This window comes from Gigantopelta aegis, chromosome 9 (assembly GCF_016097555.1).
Source record: "Gigantopelta aegis isolate Gae_Host chromosome 9, Gae_host_genome, whole genome shotgun sequence".
In the NCBI taxonomy this organism is placed as follows: Eukaryota; Metazoa; Mollusca; class Gastropoda; order Neomphalida; family Peltospiridae; genus Gigantopelta; species Gigantopelta aegis.
The window spans coordinates 47,437,246-47,452,656 of record NC_054707.1 but is presented as its reverse complement, the minus strand read 5'-3'; the positions used below and the strand labels follow the sequence as shown (position 1 = coordinate 47,452,656).

Here is a 15,411-nt window from a genome sequence, read left to right as displayed (position 1 = left end):
GGAAGTGCATATAAAAGATCCCTTGCTGCATTAGGAAAAATGTAGCAGGTTTCCTCTGACGACTACGAGTAAAAATTACCAAATTTATGTTTGACATCCAATAGCCGATGATTAATTAATGTGCTCTAGTGGTGTCATTAAACAAAACAAACGTCTTGATTGGGATGGGAGAACACTAAAGACATTCTATCCTATGATCCATTGCATTCAGATGATTGCTCAAACACTGAGCTACATCCTGCCATTATTTTGGTTTTAGAGACCTCATTTCAGTGATAGAAAAAACACACTGTATGACACAATTTCAATTATTGAATTTGGCAAATCGGCTTGATGAAGCTGGATTGGTTGTTGTACAGTGGTAATGCTTATTGTTTGTCTGACAAATGAAATGGGGGAAACACGCATCTTCGCACATTGATTGTAATTAAATGGAAAACAGATGGGGCCAAAAAATTTTTTTTAGCTCTTCCATATTGTCTGTAATCATTATGTTTGCACCACTGAGTGAAATTAATTAGAAAATATTGAATTGTTTTGAAAAAAAGGAATGTCTCATCAGTGTCATTGTGACATTTGTTTTGAGTATGTATCACAAGTGTTCATTCATTTCATTTTATAATTTTTAAATTATGCATAAAAACAAATATAAATTTTAAAAAAGCATGACAGTTAATAAAGTGTTAGATCCTAGTTTAAAACGCTACGGCATTTTTTTTCACTATTACAGTCATTCTTGATCATTTAAAATTAGACATTACTTATATGTTATTGTTTTAGATTATCCATTTCTGTACATCTAAAGTGCTTCAGGTCATCCTGGAGTTTCTGATGCCACAAAATGCATTTTTCATATTTTAAAAATCGCTTGTATACCACAGAGAAGTAACAAGCTATAGTTTGTTTTAAGGATATTTCTCCATTTCAATGTCGGAGACTCTTGTTTCATTTTATTGTTATTTTATTCCAGTGTTTTACAGTTTTGTAGATTAACCAAACTTAGTGTCCATTTTCACAGGTTGAAACTAGGGTCTGCATCCTTTAAATTACGAAAAAAACATCTGCACACCTTAAATTTAACACAGACAATATGTTTTGTTGTAGATGACTGGTGGATCCACATTGCCATGCTCCACACTTGCTGTCAGAGCCACATACACGGAAACCTGCAGTGTCTTCAAGATAATCATCCCCATGTGGGACTTGGGAGACATACCCATCATTTCAAGCATGCTGTTCTGGCCACACACATTGGTAAATGGTTATTAGTCCTCTATCAGTCCAATCAGAAGAGACTATAGCTTTCATATCTGTCCTGTCTGTCTGTCTGTCCTGTCTGTCTGTCTGTCTGTCTGTCTGTTCCACATATAGCTTTTTGGATGGGGGTTTTCACAATGCCTTGAGATATTGAGCTGAATTTTATGTATAGCTTTATAATGTACTTTTACAGATCATTTCACTTTCGTGGAAATTTTATCCATTTTTGGCAGAGTTATGTCCCTTGAATTTAAGCAATAACAAAATGTTTTTGAGCCTGTTAGGGGACATGTATTGGTTTAGCAGTACTCTAAGAATGCTTGTTTTATGTGTTATTTGGCATGACCCTAAATATACTGTAATAAACATCATTGTTCATCATATGAAAAGTATAGTATAGTGTACATAACAATTAGCAATACACTTGTAGAACTACCACATTTATCAACAGTTTAGCCATAAAGAGAGGGGCATACAGTGGTAGAAAACTCATAACTGTAACTTTTATTATTATTTCTCGTTCCTGCAAATGCAACATGACTGCATCAAAGGCTATGGTATGTGCTATCCTGTCTGTGGGATGGTGCATATAAAAGATTCCTTGCTACTAATGCAAAAATGTAGCGGGTTCACCCTCTAAGACTATGTTAGAATTACCAAATGTTTGACTTCCAATAGCCGATGATTAATAAATCATTGTTCTCTAATGGTGTCATTAAACAAAACAAACAAACTTTATTATTATTATAAGGTGTAATTTTAATTGGAGTAACTCAGCCTGTGCAGTGAATGGGATGTAGCCCAGTGGTAAAGTGGTCGGTCTGGCATTGATCCCTGTCGGTAGGCCCATTGGGCTATTTCTCATTCCAGCCAGTGCACCACGACTGGCATATCAAAGGTCGTAGTATGTACTACCCTGTCTGTGGGATGGTTCATTTAAAAGATCCCTTGTTGCTAATCGGAAAGAGTAGACCATGAAGTGGTGACAGTGGGTTTCCTCTCAATATCTGTGTGGTCCTTAACCATATTTCTTATAGCATATAACCATAAATAAAATGTGTTGAGTATGTCGTTAAATAAAACATTTCCTTCCTTCCAGCCTGTGCAATAACACCACCCAAACTTATCTGCAAATAAGCATCAAAAATATATAAATGATAATTGCACCATAAATTAGTCAGCATTTGTGAGGTTGCTAAATGAAAAACACCCAACATCATTACATAAATTTAGAATTATCTCCCATCTTAGCAACTGGGTTCTCCACCTCATTGCTGTAAAAATGTCCATATGGCAGACTACTCATGAATTATTTTCTGATAACTTTACACATGGAATATCAGATGCATTTATCTTTACGGTGATGGAATCGTATCTTTTTTTTCTTTTTTTGTTATAGAAATAAGGAAGTGGCATGTAGTTCTGTTGTATTTCATCCTGGATGGGATCACTGCTGTAAGTCAGACATTGTCCTGGCAGACATGCTTGGATCCTCATTGGGAGTGGCCATGTTGAAGAACATCAATCCAGTCATCTGTTGTAGAGCACTCACCTGAAGCAGGGGCGAAACGTAGCCCAGTGGTAAGGTGCTTGCTTGATGTCTAGGATCGATCCCCGTTGGTGGGCCCACTTGGCAATTTCTTGTTCCAGCCAGCACACCATGACTGGTATATATATCAAAGGCTATCCTGTCTGTGCGATGGTGCATATAAAAGATCCCTTGCTACTAATGGAAAAAAATGTAGCAGGTTTCCTCTAACACTATACGTCTCAATCACCAAACGTTTAACATCCAATACTCAATGATTAATAAATTGATGTGCTCTAGTGGTGTTGTTAAACAAAACAAACTAACTTTTTTAACTGAAGTATAATATGTAGTAGGATCAGTCAGTACTCTGTACACTTTGACTGGTATATCAAAGGTATGTGCTGTCTTGCCTGTAGAGAAATTTATGTAAAAAAAAAAATTATAACTCAGGAGTAGCAAATGTGTTCACAGTATGTTACAGCACTTCATTCATTTCAACTTATTTCCGTGCTTATATCCAATTAAGGTTCAAGCACACTGTGCTGGGCACACACGTCAGCTATCTGGGCTGTCTGGCCAGGACAGTGAGTTAGTTGGTTAGTGATTAGTGAGAGGGAAGACAGTGTAGTGAGTTGTTAAAACTCGCTCTGGGTGGGAGCCAGTACCGGGCTGTGAACCTACAAGCCTTATGTCTGATGCCTAACCACAACACCACCAAGCACTGGACAATGTGAATTATTGATTTAAAACTAAATACGTGTAATATGCAGGATTTATGCTGGACCGAGAAAAGTATTATCAGCTTCTGTAGCCAAATTGAAGTTTCAGTAAGCCAAAGGACAAATTCTTTTTTAAAACAACTTCATGTTTTTAAACTGTATCTGCTAAATCAACCTCCACAGGCAGGATTTGAACCACAGAACCTCTGTATGAGAGTCCAGCACTCTACCAACTTAGCCAATAGGGACATTTCCACCAGCTACTGTCAAGAGGAGCACTTTATACCAACACTACAAAATAATTTCAGACTTTTTTTCTGATAAATAGAAAATCTCAAAACAAAATAATTAGCATATATATTTCTGAAATTCAACTTTGTATTTTGTGATTTGGTAAAGAGCAGCTAAAATTCCAAGGATGTTTTCATTTGCATTTTAGTATTATTCATAATAAAAGTTACAGTATATTTCAAATCATCAGGTTCTTTTTGACACAGATCATACCATCCATTTTAGTATTATTCATTATAGAGTTACAGTATATTTCAATTCATCAGGTTCATTTTGACATACGTTATACAAATGTTGATAAAAAAAATTAAAGTTGCATTTCTTTTTTACTAGTTATTTTTTTTAAAACGGCATTCTGTTTAGTGTTTTCCTCTATGTCTACGGTATAATGAAAGTGCAGGCGTTGATCTGAAGACACCATTTTACCATAATATACTGAACCTCATTAAAAATGCATCAGTCAGATCTGTAGCTGTAAAAAGGGATATGAAAAGAAATACATTTAACTGATTTTGTATAACTGGATGTATTCTGGTAGTCGGTAAATAACCCAAAAGTTGTATACATGGGTCAGGGTTACTGTGTGATTCATAGCAACTTCACATATGCGATGGCAAAACAAACTTTTGGTTTTGTTAAATGACACCACTTGCGCACATTGAATTATTAATCATCGGCTATTGGATGTCAATAAATTGGTAATTTTGATATGTAGTCTTAGAGGGGAAACACACTACACTTTTTTCATTAATAGCAAGGGATCTTTTATAATTATATGCACACACATGATAGCACATACCACAGCGTTTGATATAGCCATCATGGTGCACTGGATGGTTCAAGAAATAGACCAGGGTAGTGCTTTAACACAGGGTTACTTTTGTGTGTAATTTTCTGACTCCTTTATAAGTCGAACCCCTCCCCCCCCCCCCCCCCCCAAGCTTATAAAATAATATTTTGATGAAAAACATTTGAATTATAGGTGAAGATACAATGGTATCTCTTCCTGAAAATGTGGATGTGCATTTCCAGTGGAGATCAGTATATTTTGCATTCTTGCAAGTTAAATTACTGCTGTGCTTTTCTCAACAGGTAACAAAAAGCCCATAAAGCATGCATATTGTGTGGTTCTGAGGCAAAAAAATACACCTTCTTTCCTGGATGTTTGTCTTTTTCGTGCTCTATCTTCAGTACTGCTAATAAAGTCTGGTCCTTGCTCCGTCATTATTCACGTTTTTCTTCACAATAATGCATTTTGTGTTTTTGTTCAAGTGCCGTTATTCAGAATTTTAGTTCCATTCTGCTGATAGATTGCTTGACGTTCTGTCATCAGCGGATGATTAATTGCTGTTCAATGTTATTTCTGTAACATCCTTCAGCTGTAAGGTCTCACCAAACACATTATTTTTACCTGAGACTTTGGCTTGTTTTACGTAAAACATTTTATTTGTGGAAATTCTTGTTCATGTTTGGTTCTCGAGGTCATTTATATGTATTTAGAAGAACAAATGTTAAAAAAAGATAAACAAAAAAGACACATAATTATGATCATACAGTTTTATGGTGTATTTTTTTCAGAGTTGTTTCATAGCATTTTGAGTGGATTTTTAAAAAATATTTTTTTCTCCCAAGTACAATGCAGTTGAATCTTACTTGTTCCAAATTAAAGTGAACAGGATATGAACTTTGGTGTCAATGGTTTATAGTCTCTGTAACAATAAAATATTTTCTAATCCAGTAATATTTCATTGTAATATAATCATAAATATTACATAATTTCATAAAGGAAACTTAAAGTCAGTCACAATCAATATTCAACTTGAATAACTGACAAACCTGAGCCAACCATTGTGTTTAGGTTTTAGACATTTCTGTCTCACCCTAAAGCAAAGATACTAAAATGACTGAGTCAGTATTTCAAGTGCCTGAAATAGCTAACTGGTGTATTTTTATCAGTCTATTGTCTCATTATATCACGGATGTAACATCATTAATGCAAAATGTTAGTTATTTTTATTGAATTCATAACTATACTGTCTGGGGTAAAACTTCATTTTTACTGTTAATGCATTAATAATATACAGGGGTGGGCTTTAGCTCAGTCAGTTGAGCACTCACCTGAGGTGCTTGCATTGTAGGATCAAATCACCTCAGTGGATCATTTCAACTGATTTGTTTTATTCTCATTCCAGCCAGTGCACCTTAACTGGTCAAAGGCCATGGTATGTGCTTTCCTGTCTATGGGAAAGTACATATGTAGTGGTTTCCTTTGATGACTCTAGTCAGAATGATCAAATATTTGACATCCAGTAGCTGATGATTAATTAATCAATGTGGTCTAGTGGTGTTGTTGAACAAAACAAACTTTAACTTTAATAATATATATAAAACCAATGTGTTTCTCTAAACATGTATAAATCCATTATGGTAGGCTCTGGGTGAAATATTCGGTGGCAGTTGGGGTATCCTGTCCCATTCCTCCTATAGTGTCTAAAGCCCAAAACACACTGGGCCTGGGTAGTATTTTTCATTTCAGTTTTATTTCCACGCTTACATCCAATTAAGGTTTAAGCATGCTGTCCTGGGCACACACCTCGGCTATCTGGGCTGTCTGTCCAGGGTAGTGGGTTAGTTGTTAATTGTTTGTGGTTAGTGAGAGAGAAGAGAGTGTAGTGGTTGTTAAAACTTGTTTTGGGTGGGAGCCAGTACCGGGCTGCGAACCCTGTACCTACCAGCCTTATGTCCGATGGTTTAACAACGACACCACCGAGGCTGGAAGTACGGTACAGTCAGACCTCGTTACAATGACCGTCGTTACTACGACATTTACACCATCCGATCACAAATTGTCGGGAACGAACATACATCAATGTTATTCTGTTCATTACACCGGAATTTACACCTTCCAACACTGACAGAGCAAATTGGGAACAAACATGCATCTGATGTCTTAAAACACCTCTTTACAACGACATTACATAATCACAGATGCTGTAGCACGGTAGCAGTACACACAGCCATTTGGCATCCTTGATTTCATTGCCAGCCGGCAGTGTTACATGATGTCCGAGTTACCGTTGTAGGCTAAATCATAGACGTGTATTGCTTTTGAAAATAAGTCTTTAGTCTCATTCAATTAAAGGATTAATTTCGAACAATCAAGTTTACTTGTTTTATGACATTTTGTAAACAAAGTAGGTACCAATCAATTAGACTAACAGTGAATGCGCCATGATTAATAATAATATACTTAATATTTAATAATGGTCTGTGATCCATCCCCATTGTTGGGCTACTTCTCATTCCAGCCAGTGCACTACAACTGGTATATTAAATGCTGTGGTATGTGCTATCCTATTTGTGGGATGGTGCATATAAAATATCCCTTTCTACTACTGACACACAATGGCTGATGATTAAAAAATCAATGTGCTCTAGTGGTGTCATTAAATAAAACAAATTTTTTATAACGGCAATTTCGATTAACAATTATTTCGATATACCGACAAAGTGACCCAGGAGTGAATGTGGTCATTGTAACGAGGTCTGACTGTCCCAGTTGATATGAAAGGCACTGAATCAAATGTGACAAAACACATGTCTGTGCTGCTGTCAACTACAGATTTGGTAACAGAGATAAGGTAAGATAAGATAAAATGGATTGCATTTAAACATTCCACATGTTTAGAGAAATGTTTTCTATGATCTGGGTTTAAGCAGTGAATTAGATATGGTTCTAAGTATATTTCCTGTTTGAGATGACAACATGCGCTATATTTTCACACTGCCAGACTGGCAGCTGTAGCCTGTGTGAGCCGCATTTTAATTTGTTTACTTAATGAACAACAAGAAAGATATATATTAATCAAAGTACGATGCTCATAATTATTGGTGGTGTTTATAGAAGAAAATATATCTAAATATATGAATGCATTTGATATTTATTGAACAAATGTAACAGTTACAAACACAGACTTCAAAATATACCAATTTGGTGTTTTTGCCAGACACAGCTTTGGTGTGTTTTGGGCCTAACTCCAAATTTCTAGGACACTGTTGTTGTTGATGATGATGTGGGCTGATAATGTCACTGTGAGTGCTGTTGCTCACCATGGTGCTGGGGTGGCAACATTCTCTACAAGAGGCAACTTCAGCTGACAATCACCAGTGTCTCACATGGTGTGGGACATAGCCCAGTGGTAAAGTACTCTCCTGGTGCTCGGCCAGTCTAGGATCGATCCTTGTCCGTGGGACCATTGGACTGTTTCTCGTTGCATCCAGTGCACCATGACCTGCATATCAAAGGTCATGTTATATCCTATTCTGCCTGTGGGATGCTGTGTGGTCCTTAACCATATGTTTGACGCCATACAACTGTAATTACAATTTGTTGAGTGTGTTGTTAAATAAAATAAAATTCTGTCTAAATCAAGTATGACAATTAGCATATATTGGACAATAGGCAGTATAATTAAGATATGCTATATACTTGTAGTGTTATTAAACAACATGTCCGTTCCTGTCAGTTTTCTTCACTTTTCTCTCTTTTTTTTGGTCACTGTGTGTATGTGTGTTTCTGTATGTTTATATATGTGTATATGTATATGTGTGTTGTGTACATACTATTGTGTCCACTGTGTATAAGGTTGCATGTGTACTCTATGTGTGTGTTGTGTACGTACTATTGTGTCCACTGTGTATAAGGTTGCATGTGTACTCTATGTGCATGTTGTGTACGTACTATTGTGTCCACTGTGTATAAGGTTGCATGTGTACTCTATATGTGTGTTGTGTACATACTGTTGTGTCCACTGTGTATAAGGTTGCATGTGTACTCCATATGTGTGTTGTGTACCTACTATTGTGTCCACTGTGTATAAGGTTGCATGTGTACTCTATGTGCATGTTGTGTACGTACTATTGTGTCCACTGTGTATAAGGTTGCATGTGTACTCTATCTGTGTGTTGTGTACTTACTATTGTGTCCACTGTGTATAAGGTTGCATGTGTACTCTATGTGTGTGTTGTGTACGTACTGTTGTGTCCACTGTGTTTAAGGTTGCATGTGTACTCTATATGTGTGTTGTGTACATACTGTTGTGTCCACTGTGTATAAGGTTGCATGTGTACTCCATATGTGTGTTGTGTACATACTATTGTGTCCACTGTGTATAAGGTTGCATGTGTGTCCACTGTGTATAAGGTTGCATGTGTACTCTATATGTGTGTTGTGTACATACTGTTGTGTCCACTGTGTATAAGGTTGCATGTGTACTCCATATGTGTGTTGTGTACGTACTCTATATGCGTGTTGTGTACATACTATTGTGTCCACTGTGTATAAGGTTGCATGTGTACTCTATATGTGTGTTGTGTACGTACTATTGTGTCCACTGTGTATAAGGTTGCATGTGTGTCCACTGTGTATAAGGTTGCATGTGTACTCTATGTGTGTGTTGTGTACGTACTATTGTGTCCACTGTGTATAAGGTTGCATGTGTACTCTATGTGTGTGTTGTGTACGTACTATTGTGTCCACTGTGTATAAGGTTGCATGTGTACTCTATATGTGTGTTGTGTACGTACTATTGTGTCCACTGTGTATAAGGTTGCATGTGTACTCTATGTGCATGTTGTGTACGTACTATTGTGTCCACTGTGTATAAGGTTGCATGTGTACTCTATATGCGTGTTGTGTACATACTATTGTGTCCACTGTGTATAAGGTTGCATGTGTACTCTATGTGCATGTTGTGTACGTACTATTGTGTCCACTGTGTATAAGGTTGCATGTGTACTCTATGTGCATGTTGTGTACGTACTATTGTGTCCACTGTGTATAAGGTTGCATGTGTACTCCATATGTGTGTTGTGTACGTACTCTATATGCGTGTTGTGTACATACTATTGTGTCCACTGTGTATAAGGTTGCATGTGTACTCTATATGTGTGTTGTGTACGTACTATTGTGTCCACTGTGTATAAGGTTGCATGTGTACTCTATATGCGTGTTGTGTACGTACTATTGTGTCCACTGTGTATAAGGTTGTATGTGTACTCTATATGCGTGTTGTGTACATACTGTTGTGTCCACTGTGTATAAGGTTGTATGTGTACTCTATATGTGTGTTGTGTACGTACTATTGTGTCCACTGTGTATAAGGTTGCATGTGTACTCTATATGTGTGTTGTGTACGTACTATTGTGTCCACTGTGTATAAGGTTGCATGTGTACTCTATGTGTGTGTTGTGTACGTACTATTGTGTCCACTGTGTATAAGGTTGCATGTGTGTCCACTGTGTATAAGGTTGCATGTGTACTCTATGTGTGTGTTGTGTACGTACTATTGTGTCCACTGTGTATAAGGTTGCATGTGTACTCTATATGTGTGTTGTGTACGTACTATTGTGTCCACTGTGTATAAGGTTGCATGTGTACTCTATGTGTGTGTTGTGTACGTACTATTGTGTCCACTGTGTATAAGGTTGCATGTGTGTCCACTGTGTATAAGGTTGCATGTGTACTCTATGTTTGTGTTGTGTACGTACTATTGTGTCCACTGTGTATACGGTTGCATGTGTACTCTATGTGTGTGTTGTGTACGTACTATTGTGTCCACTGTGTATAAGGTTGCATGTGTGTCCACTGTGTATAAGGTTGCATGTGTACTCTATGTGTGTGTTGTGTACGTACTATTGTGTCCACTGTGTATAAGGTTGCATGTGTACTCTATATGTGTGTTGTGTACGTACTATTGTGTCCACTGTGTATAAGGTTGCATGTGTACTCTATGTGTGTGTTGTGTACGTACTATTGTGTCCACTGTGTATAAGGTTGCATGTGTACTCTATGTGTGTGTTGTGTACGTACTATTGTGTTCACTGTGTATAAGGTTGCATGTGTACTCTATGTGTGTGTTGTGTACGTACTATTGTGTCCACTGTGTATAAGGTTGCATGTGTACTCTATGTGTGTGTTGTGTACATACTATTGTGTCCACTGTGTATAAGGTTGCATGTGTACTCTATATGTGTGTTGTGTACATACTGTTGTGTCCACTGTGTATAAGGTTGCATGTGTACTCTATATGTGTGTTGTGTACATACTGTTGTGTCCACTGTGTATAAGGTTGCATGTGTACTCTATCTGTGTGTTGTGTACATACTGTTGTGTCCACTGTGTATAAGGTTGCATGTGTACTCCATGTGTGTGTTGTGTACGTACTATTGTGTCCACTGTGTATAAGGTTGCATGTGTACTCCATGTGTGTGTTGTGTACGTACTATTGTGTCCACTGTGTATAAGGTTGCATGTGTACTCCATGTGTGTGTTGTGTACGTACTATTGTGTCCACTGTGTATAAGGTTGCATGTGTACTCCATGTGTGTGTTGTGTACGTACTATTGTGTCCACTGTGTATAAGGTTGCATGTGTACTCCATGTGTGTGTTGTGTACGTACTATTGTGTCCACTGTGTATAAGGTTGCATGTGTACTCGATGTGTGTGTTGTGTACGTACTATTGTGTCCACTGTGTATAAGGTTGCATGTGTACTCAATGTGTGTGTTGTGTACGTACTATTGTGTCCACTGTGTATAAGGTTGCATGTGTACTCTATGTGTGTGTTGTGTACATACTATTGTGTCCACTGTGTATAAGGTTGCATGTGTACTCTATATGTGTGTTGTGTACATACTGTTGTGTCCACTGTGTATAAGGTTGCATGTGTACTCTATGTGTGTGTTGTGTACGTACTATTGTGTCCACTGTGTATAAGGTTGCATGTGTACTCTATGTGTGTGTTGTGTACGTACTATTGTGTCCACTGTGTATAAGGTTGCATGTGTACTCTATGTGTGTGTTGTGTACGTACTATTGTGTCCACTGTGTATAAGGTTGCATGTGTACTCTATGTGTGTGTTGTGTACGTACTATTGTGTCCACTGTGTATAAGGTTGCATGTGTACTCTATATGCGTGTTGTGTACATACTATTGTGTCCACTGTGTATAAGGTTGCATGTGTACTCTATGTGCATGTTGTGTACGTACTATTGTGTCCACTGTGTATAAGGTTGCATGTGTACTCTATGTGCATGTTGTGTACGTACTATTGTGTCCACTGTGTATAAGGTTGCATGTGTACTCTATCTGTGTGTTGTGTACTTACTATTGTGTCCACTGTGTATAAGGTTGCATGTGTACTCTATGTGTGTGTTGTGTACGTACTATTGTGTCCACTGTGTATAAGGTTGCATGTGTACTCTATGTGTGTGTTGTGTACGTACTATTGTGTCCACTGTGTATAAGGTTGCATGTGTACTCTATGTGCGTGTTGTGTACGTACTATTGTGTCCACTGTGTATAAGGTTGCATGTGTACTCTATGTGCATGTTGTGTACTTACTATTGTGTCCACTGTGTATAAGGTTGCATGTGTACTCTATGTGCATGTTGTGTACTTACTATTGTGTCCACTGTGTATAAGGTTGCATGTGTACTCTATCTGTGTGTTGTGTACTTACTATTGTGTCCACTGTGTATAAGGTTGCATGTGTACTCTATGTGTGTGTTGTGTACATACTATTGTGTCCACTGTGTATAAGGTTGCATGTGTACTCTATGTGTGTGTTGTGTCATGTGTACTCTATATGTGTGTTGTGTACGTACTATTGTGTCCACTGTGTATAAGGTTGCATGTGTACTCTATGTGTGTGTTGTGTACATACTATTGTGTCCACTGTGTATAAGGTTGCATGTGTACTCTATGTGTGTGTTGTGTACATACTATTGTGTCCACTGTGTATAAGGTTGCATGTGTACTCTATGTGTGTGTTGTGTACATACTATTGTGTCCACTGTGTATACGGTTGCATGTGTACTCTATGTGTGTGTTGTGTACATACTATTGTGTCCACTGTGTATAAGGTTGCATGTGTACTCTATGTGTGTGTTGTGTACATACTATTGTGTCCACTGTGTATAAGGTTGCATGTGTACTCTATATGTGTGTTGTGTACTTACTATTGTGTCCACTGTGTATAAGGTTGCATGTGTACTCTATATGCGTGTTGTGTACGTACTATTGTGTCCACTGTGTATAAGGTTGCATGTGTACTCTATGTGTGTGTTGTGTACATACTATTGTGTCCACTGTGTATAAGGTTGCATGTGTACTTACTATTGTGTCCACTGTGTATAAGGTTGCATGTGTACTCTATGTGTGTGTTGTGTACGTACTATTGTGTCCACTGTGTATAAGGTTGCATGTGTACTCTATATGTGTGTTGTGTACATACTATTGTGTCCACTGTGTATAAGGTTGCATGTGTACTCTATGTGTGTGTTGTGTACATACTATTGTGTCCACTGTGTATAAGGTTGCATGTGTACTCTATGTGTGTGTTGTGTACGTACTGTTGTGTCCACTGTGTATAAGGTTGCATGTGTACTCTATATGTGTGTTGTGTACGTACTATTGTGTCCACTGTGTATAAGGTTGCATGTGTACTCTATATGTGTTGTGTACGTACTATTGTGTCCACTGTGTATAAGGTTGCATGTGTACTCTATATGCGTGTTGTGTACATACTATTGTGTCCACTGTGTATAAGGTTGCATGTGTACTCTATATGTGTGTTGTGTACGTACTATTGTGTCCACTGTGTATAAGGTTGCATGTGTACTCTATATGTGTGTTGTGTACGTACTATTGTGTCCACTGTGTATAAGGTTGCATGTGTACTCTATGTGTGTGTTGTGTACGTACTATTGTGTCCACTGTGTATAAGGTTGCATTTGTACTCTTCTTCTTTTTTAAATACTTGTTTTGTCTAACATGCATATAACTACATATATTTACAATGCTTAAACAACTTCATTTAACAAAAAAGGCTTCAAAAATTCATTCCACTGTGTCTACATTTTTTAAATTATATTTCCTGACACATTAATCTCTGTAATGAGGCATTATGAATTTAAAAACTTCACAAGAATACCGGTCTCAGGTATATCCACTGTATATGTCTTCTCTGTAATTTTTCACAGCAATGAAGACAACATGAAGTTAGCAGATGTGAAAACTGAATGGGATTCGGAACATATCCCTCCATCATCAGTGACTGCCATACATACAACAGTCAGCCAGCTTCATGTACACCACGGCAAACAACCAACTATGAAATAAGGCTGTACTCTCTCAGATGGCTTTCCAGAGCATCCCATCTGCAAGGAAAAATAATATCATTTGGGCTCTTTTACATGGCACATAAATAATGTTGAGTAATACGTTTATAGTCTATGGAAGATTGCAGCATTGCTGTCAGGCTTTTTATCACTGTCAAGTGTGTGTGCACCCCTTTTAAGAAAGGAAAAACCAACACAGAAACAAACTGTGGTGCATGGTTGTTTCACCTGAGATGAAAGTTTTTAAGGTAAGATATAATAGTAAACTTTTTGACAGCTAGTAGTGATAGCAATAGACAAGAGTCAGAAAATGCCAACATCTGGGCAGTGGGAGCTATCTATTAATTCATCATTTATTTGAGAATGGGACAGTGCATAATCGTAATGCCTCCCACCCACTGCTTTCAATTCCAGTGACTGATTCAGTGTTTTGTTTTGGGTAAAAAAACAACCCATTATTTGTTTAATGACATCTCAGTACCTTTGTAAACTATTGTCTAACATTTGTTACTTTTACTGTTTGTCTATTAACTGAAAGAAGAAACCCAACGGTGCCAAATATGTTTTTTTCTTCTTTCTTTTTTACCAAATAACATTTTATATATACATTCCCAATGAACAGGACAGCTCATACGATGGTCTTTAATATCACTCAAGTTTTAATAGGAAAAGCCCAATGGACCCACTGAACATTGTTTGGTGCCGATCGATCCCCGTTGGTGGGCCCATTGGGCTATTTCTCGTCACAGCCAGTGCACCACGACTGGTATAACTAAGGCTGTGGTATGTGCTATCCTGTCTGTGGGATGGTGCATATAAAAGATCCTTTGCTGCTAATCGGAAAGAGTAGCCCATGAAGTGGCGACAGCGGGTTTCCTCTCTCAATATCTGTGTGGTCCTTAACCATATGTCTGACACCATATAACCGTAATTAAAATGTGTTGAGTGCGTCGTTAAATAAAACATTTCTTTCTTTCTTTCTTTGGTGCCCCACAGTTAGTATATCAAAGGCTATGGTATACAGAAGCTTATCTCTCCATTTTATTGTGTGTAAGGGTTTTTTTTTCAGTAAATGTTTGCAAACTATTTTCACTGGTTCCCAAACTGTTCATTCGTTTTAATGTTAATGTAAAAATAAACCCAGTCTAGCAAGCATTAGTGAATTTACTTCTAAGATAAATGTTGTTTTTCAAACCAGACTCTATGTACACACTCAACATCATACAAAGATTATAACAGGATTCACTGTTAGAAACCATTTATCTTACAAGTTGTTTCAAAAACATTTTTGACAAGTGAAAGCAAGCTGTATATATGCTTTAAATGAGTTAAATGGACATGAGTGTACATTCTGTTGGTGAAACATTACCTTTTCTGACACCCAATAGCCAATGTGTATTTTTGTGCTGGAGTATTGTTAAGCATTCATT

The 15,411-nt window shown here is 37.4% G+C and overlaps 1 long non-coding RNA gene across 1 annotated transcript in view; it reads left to right on the top strand.

Annotated features, from left to right (window-relative positions):
• LOC121380636 overlaps positions 1–14,208 on the top strand; it is a 29,824-nt gene extending 15,616 nt beyond the window's left edge. Inside the window, exons 2-3 of the long non-coding RNA XR_005958985.1 lie at positions 1,105–1,254; positions 13,844–14,208. This is a non-coding gene — a long non-coding RNA (uncharacterized LOC121380636). The remainder of the gene's footprint in view (positions 1–1,104; positions 1,255–13,843) is intronic.
• The last annotated feature ends 1,203 nt before the right edge of the window (positions 14,209–15,411 follow it).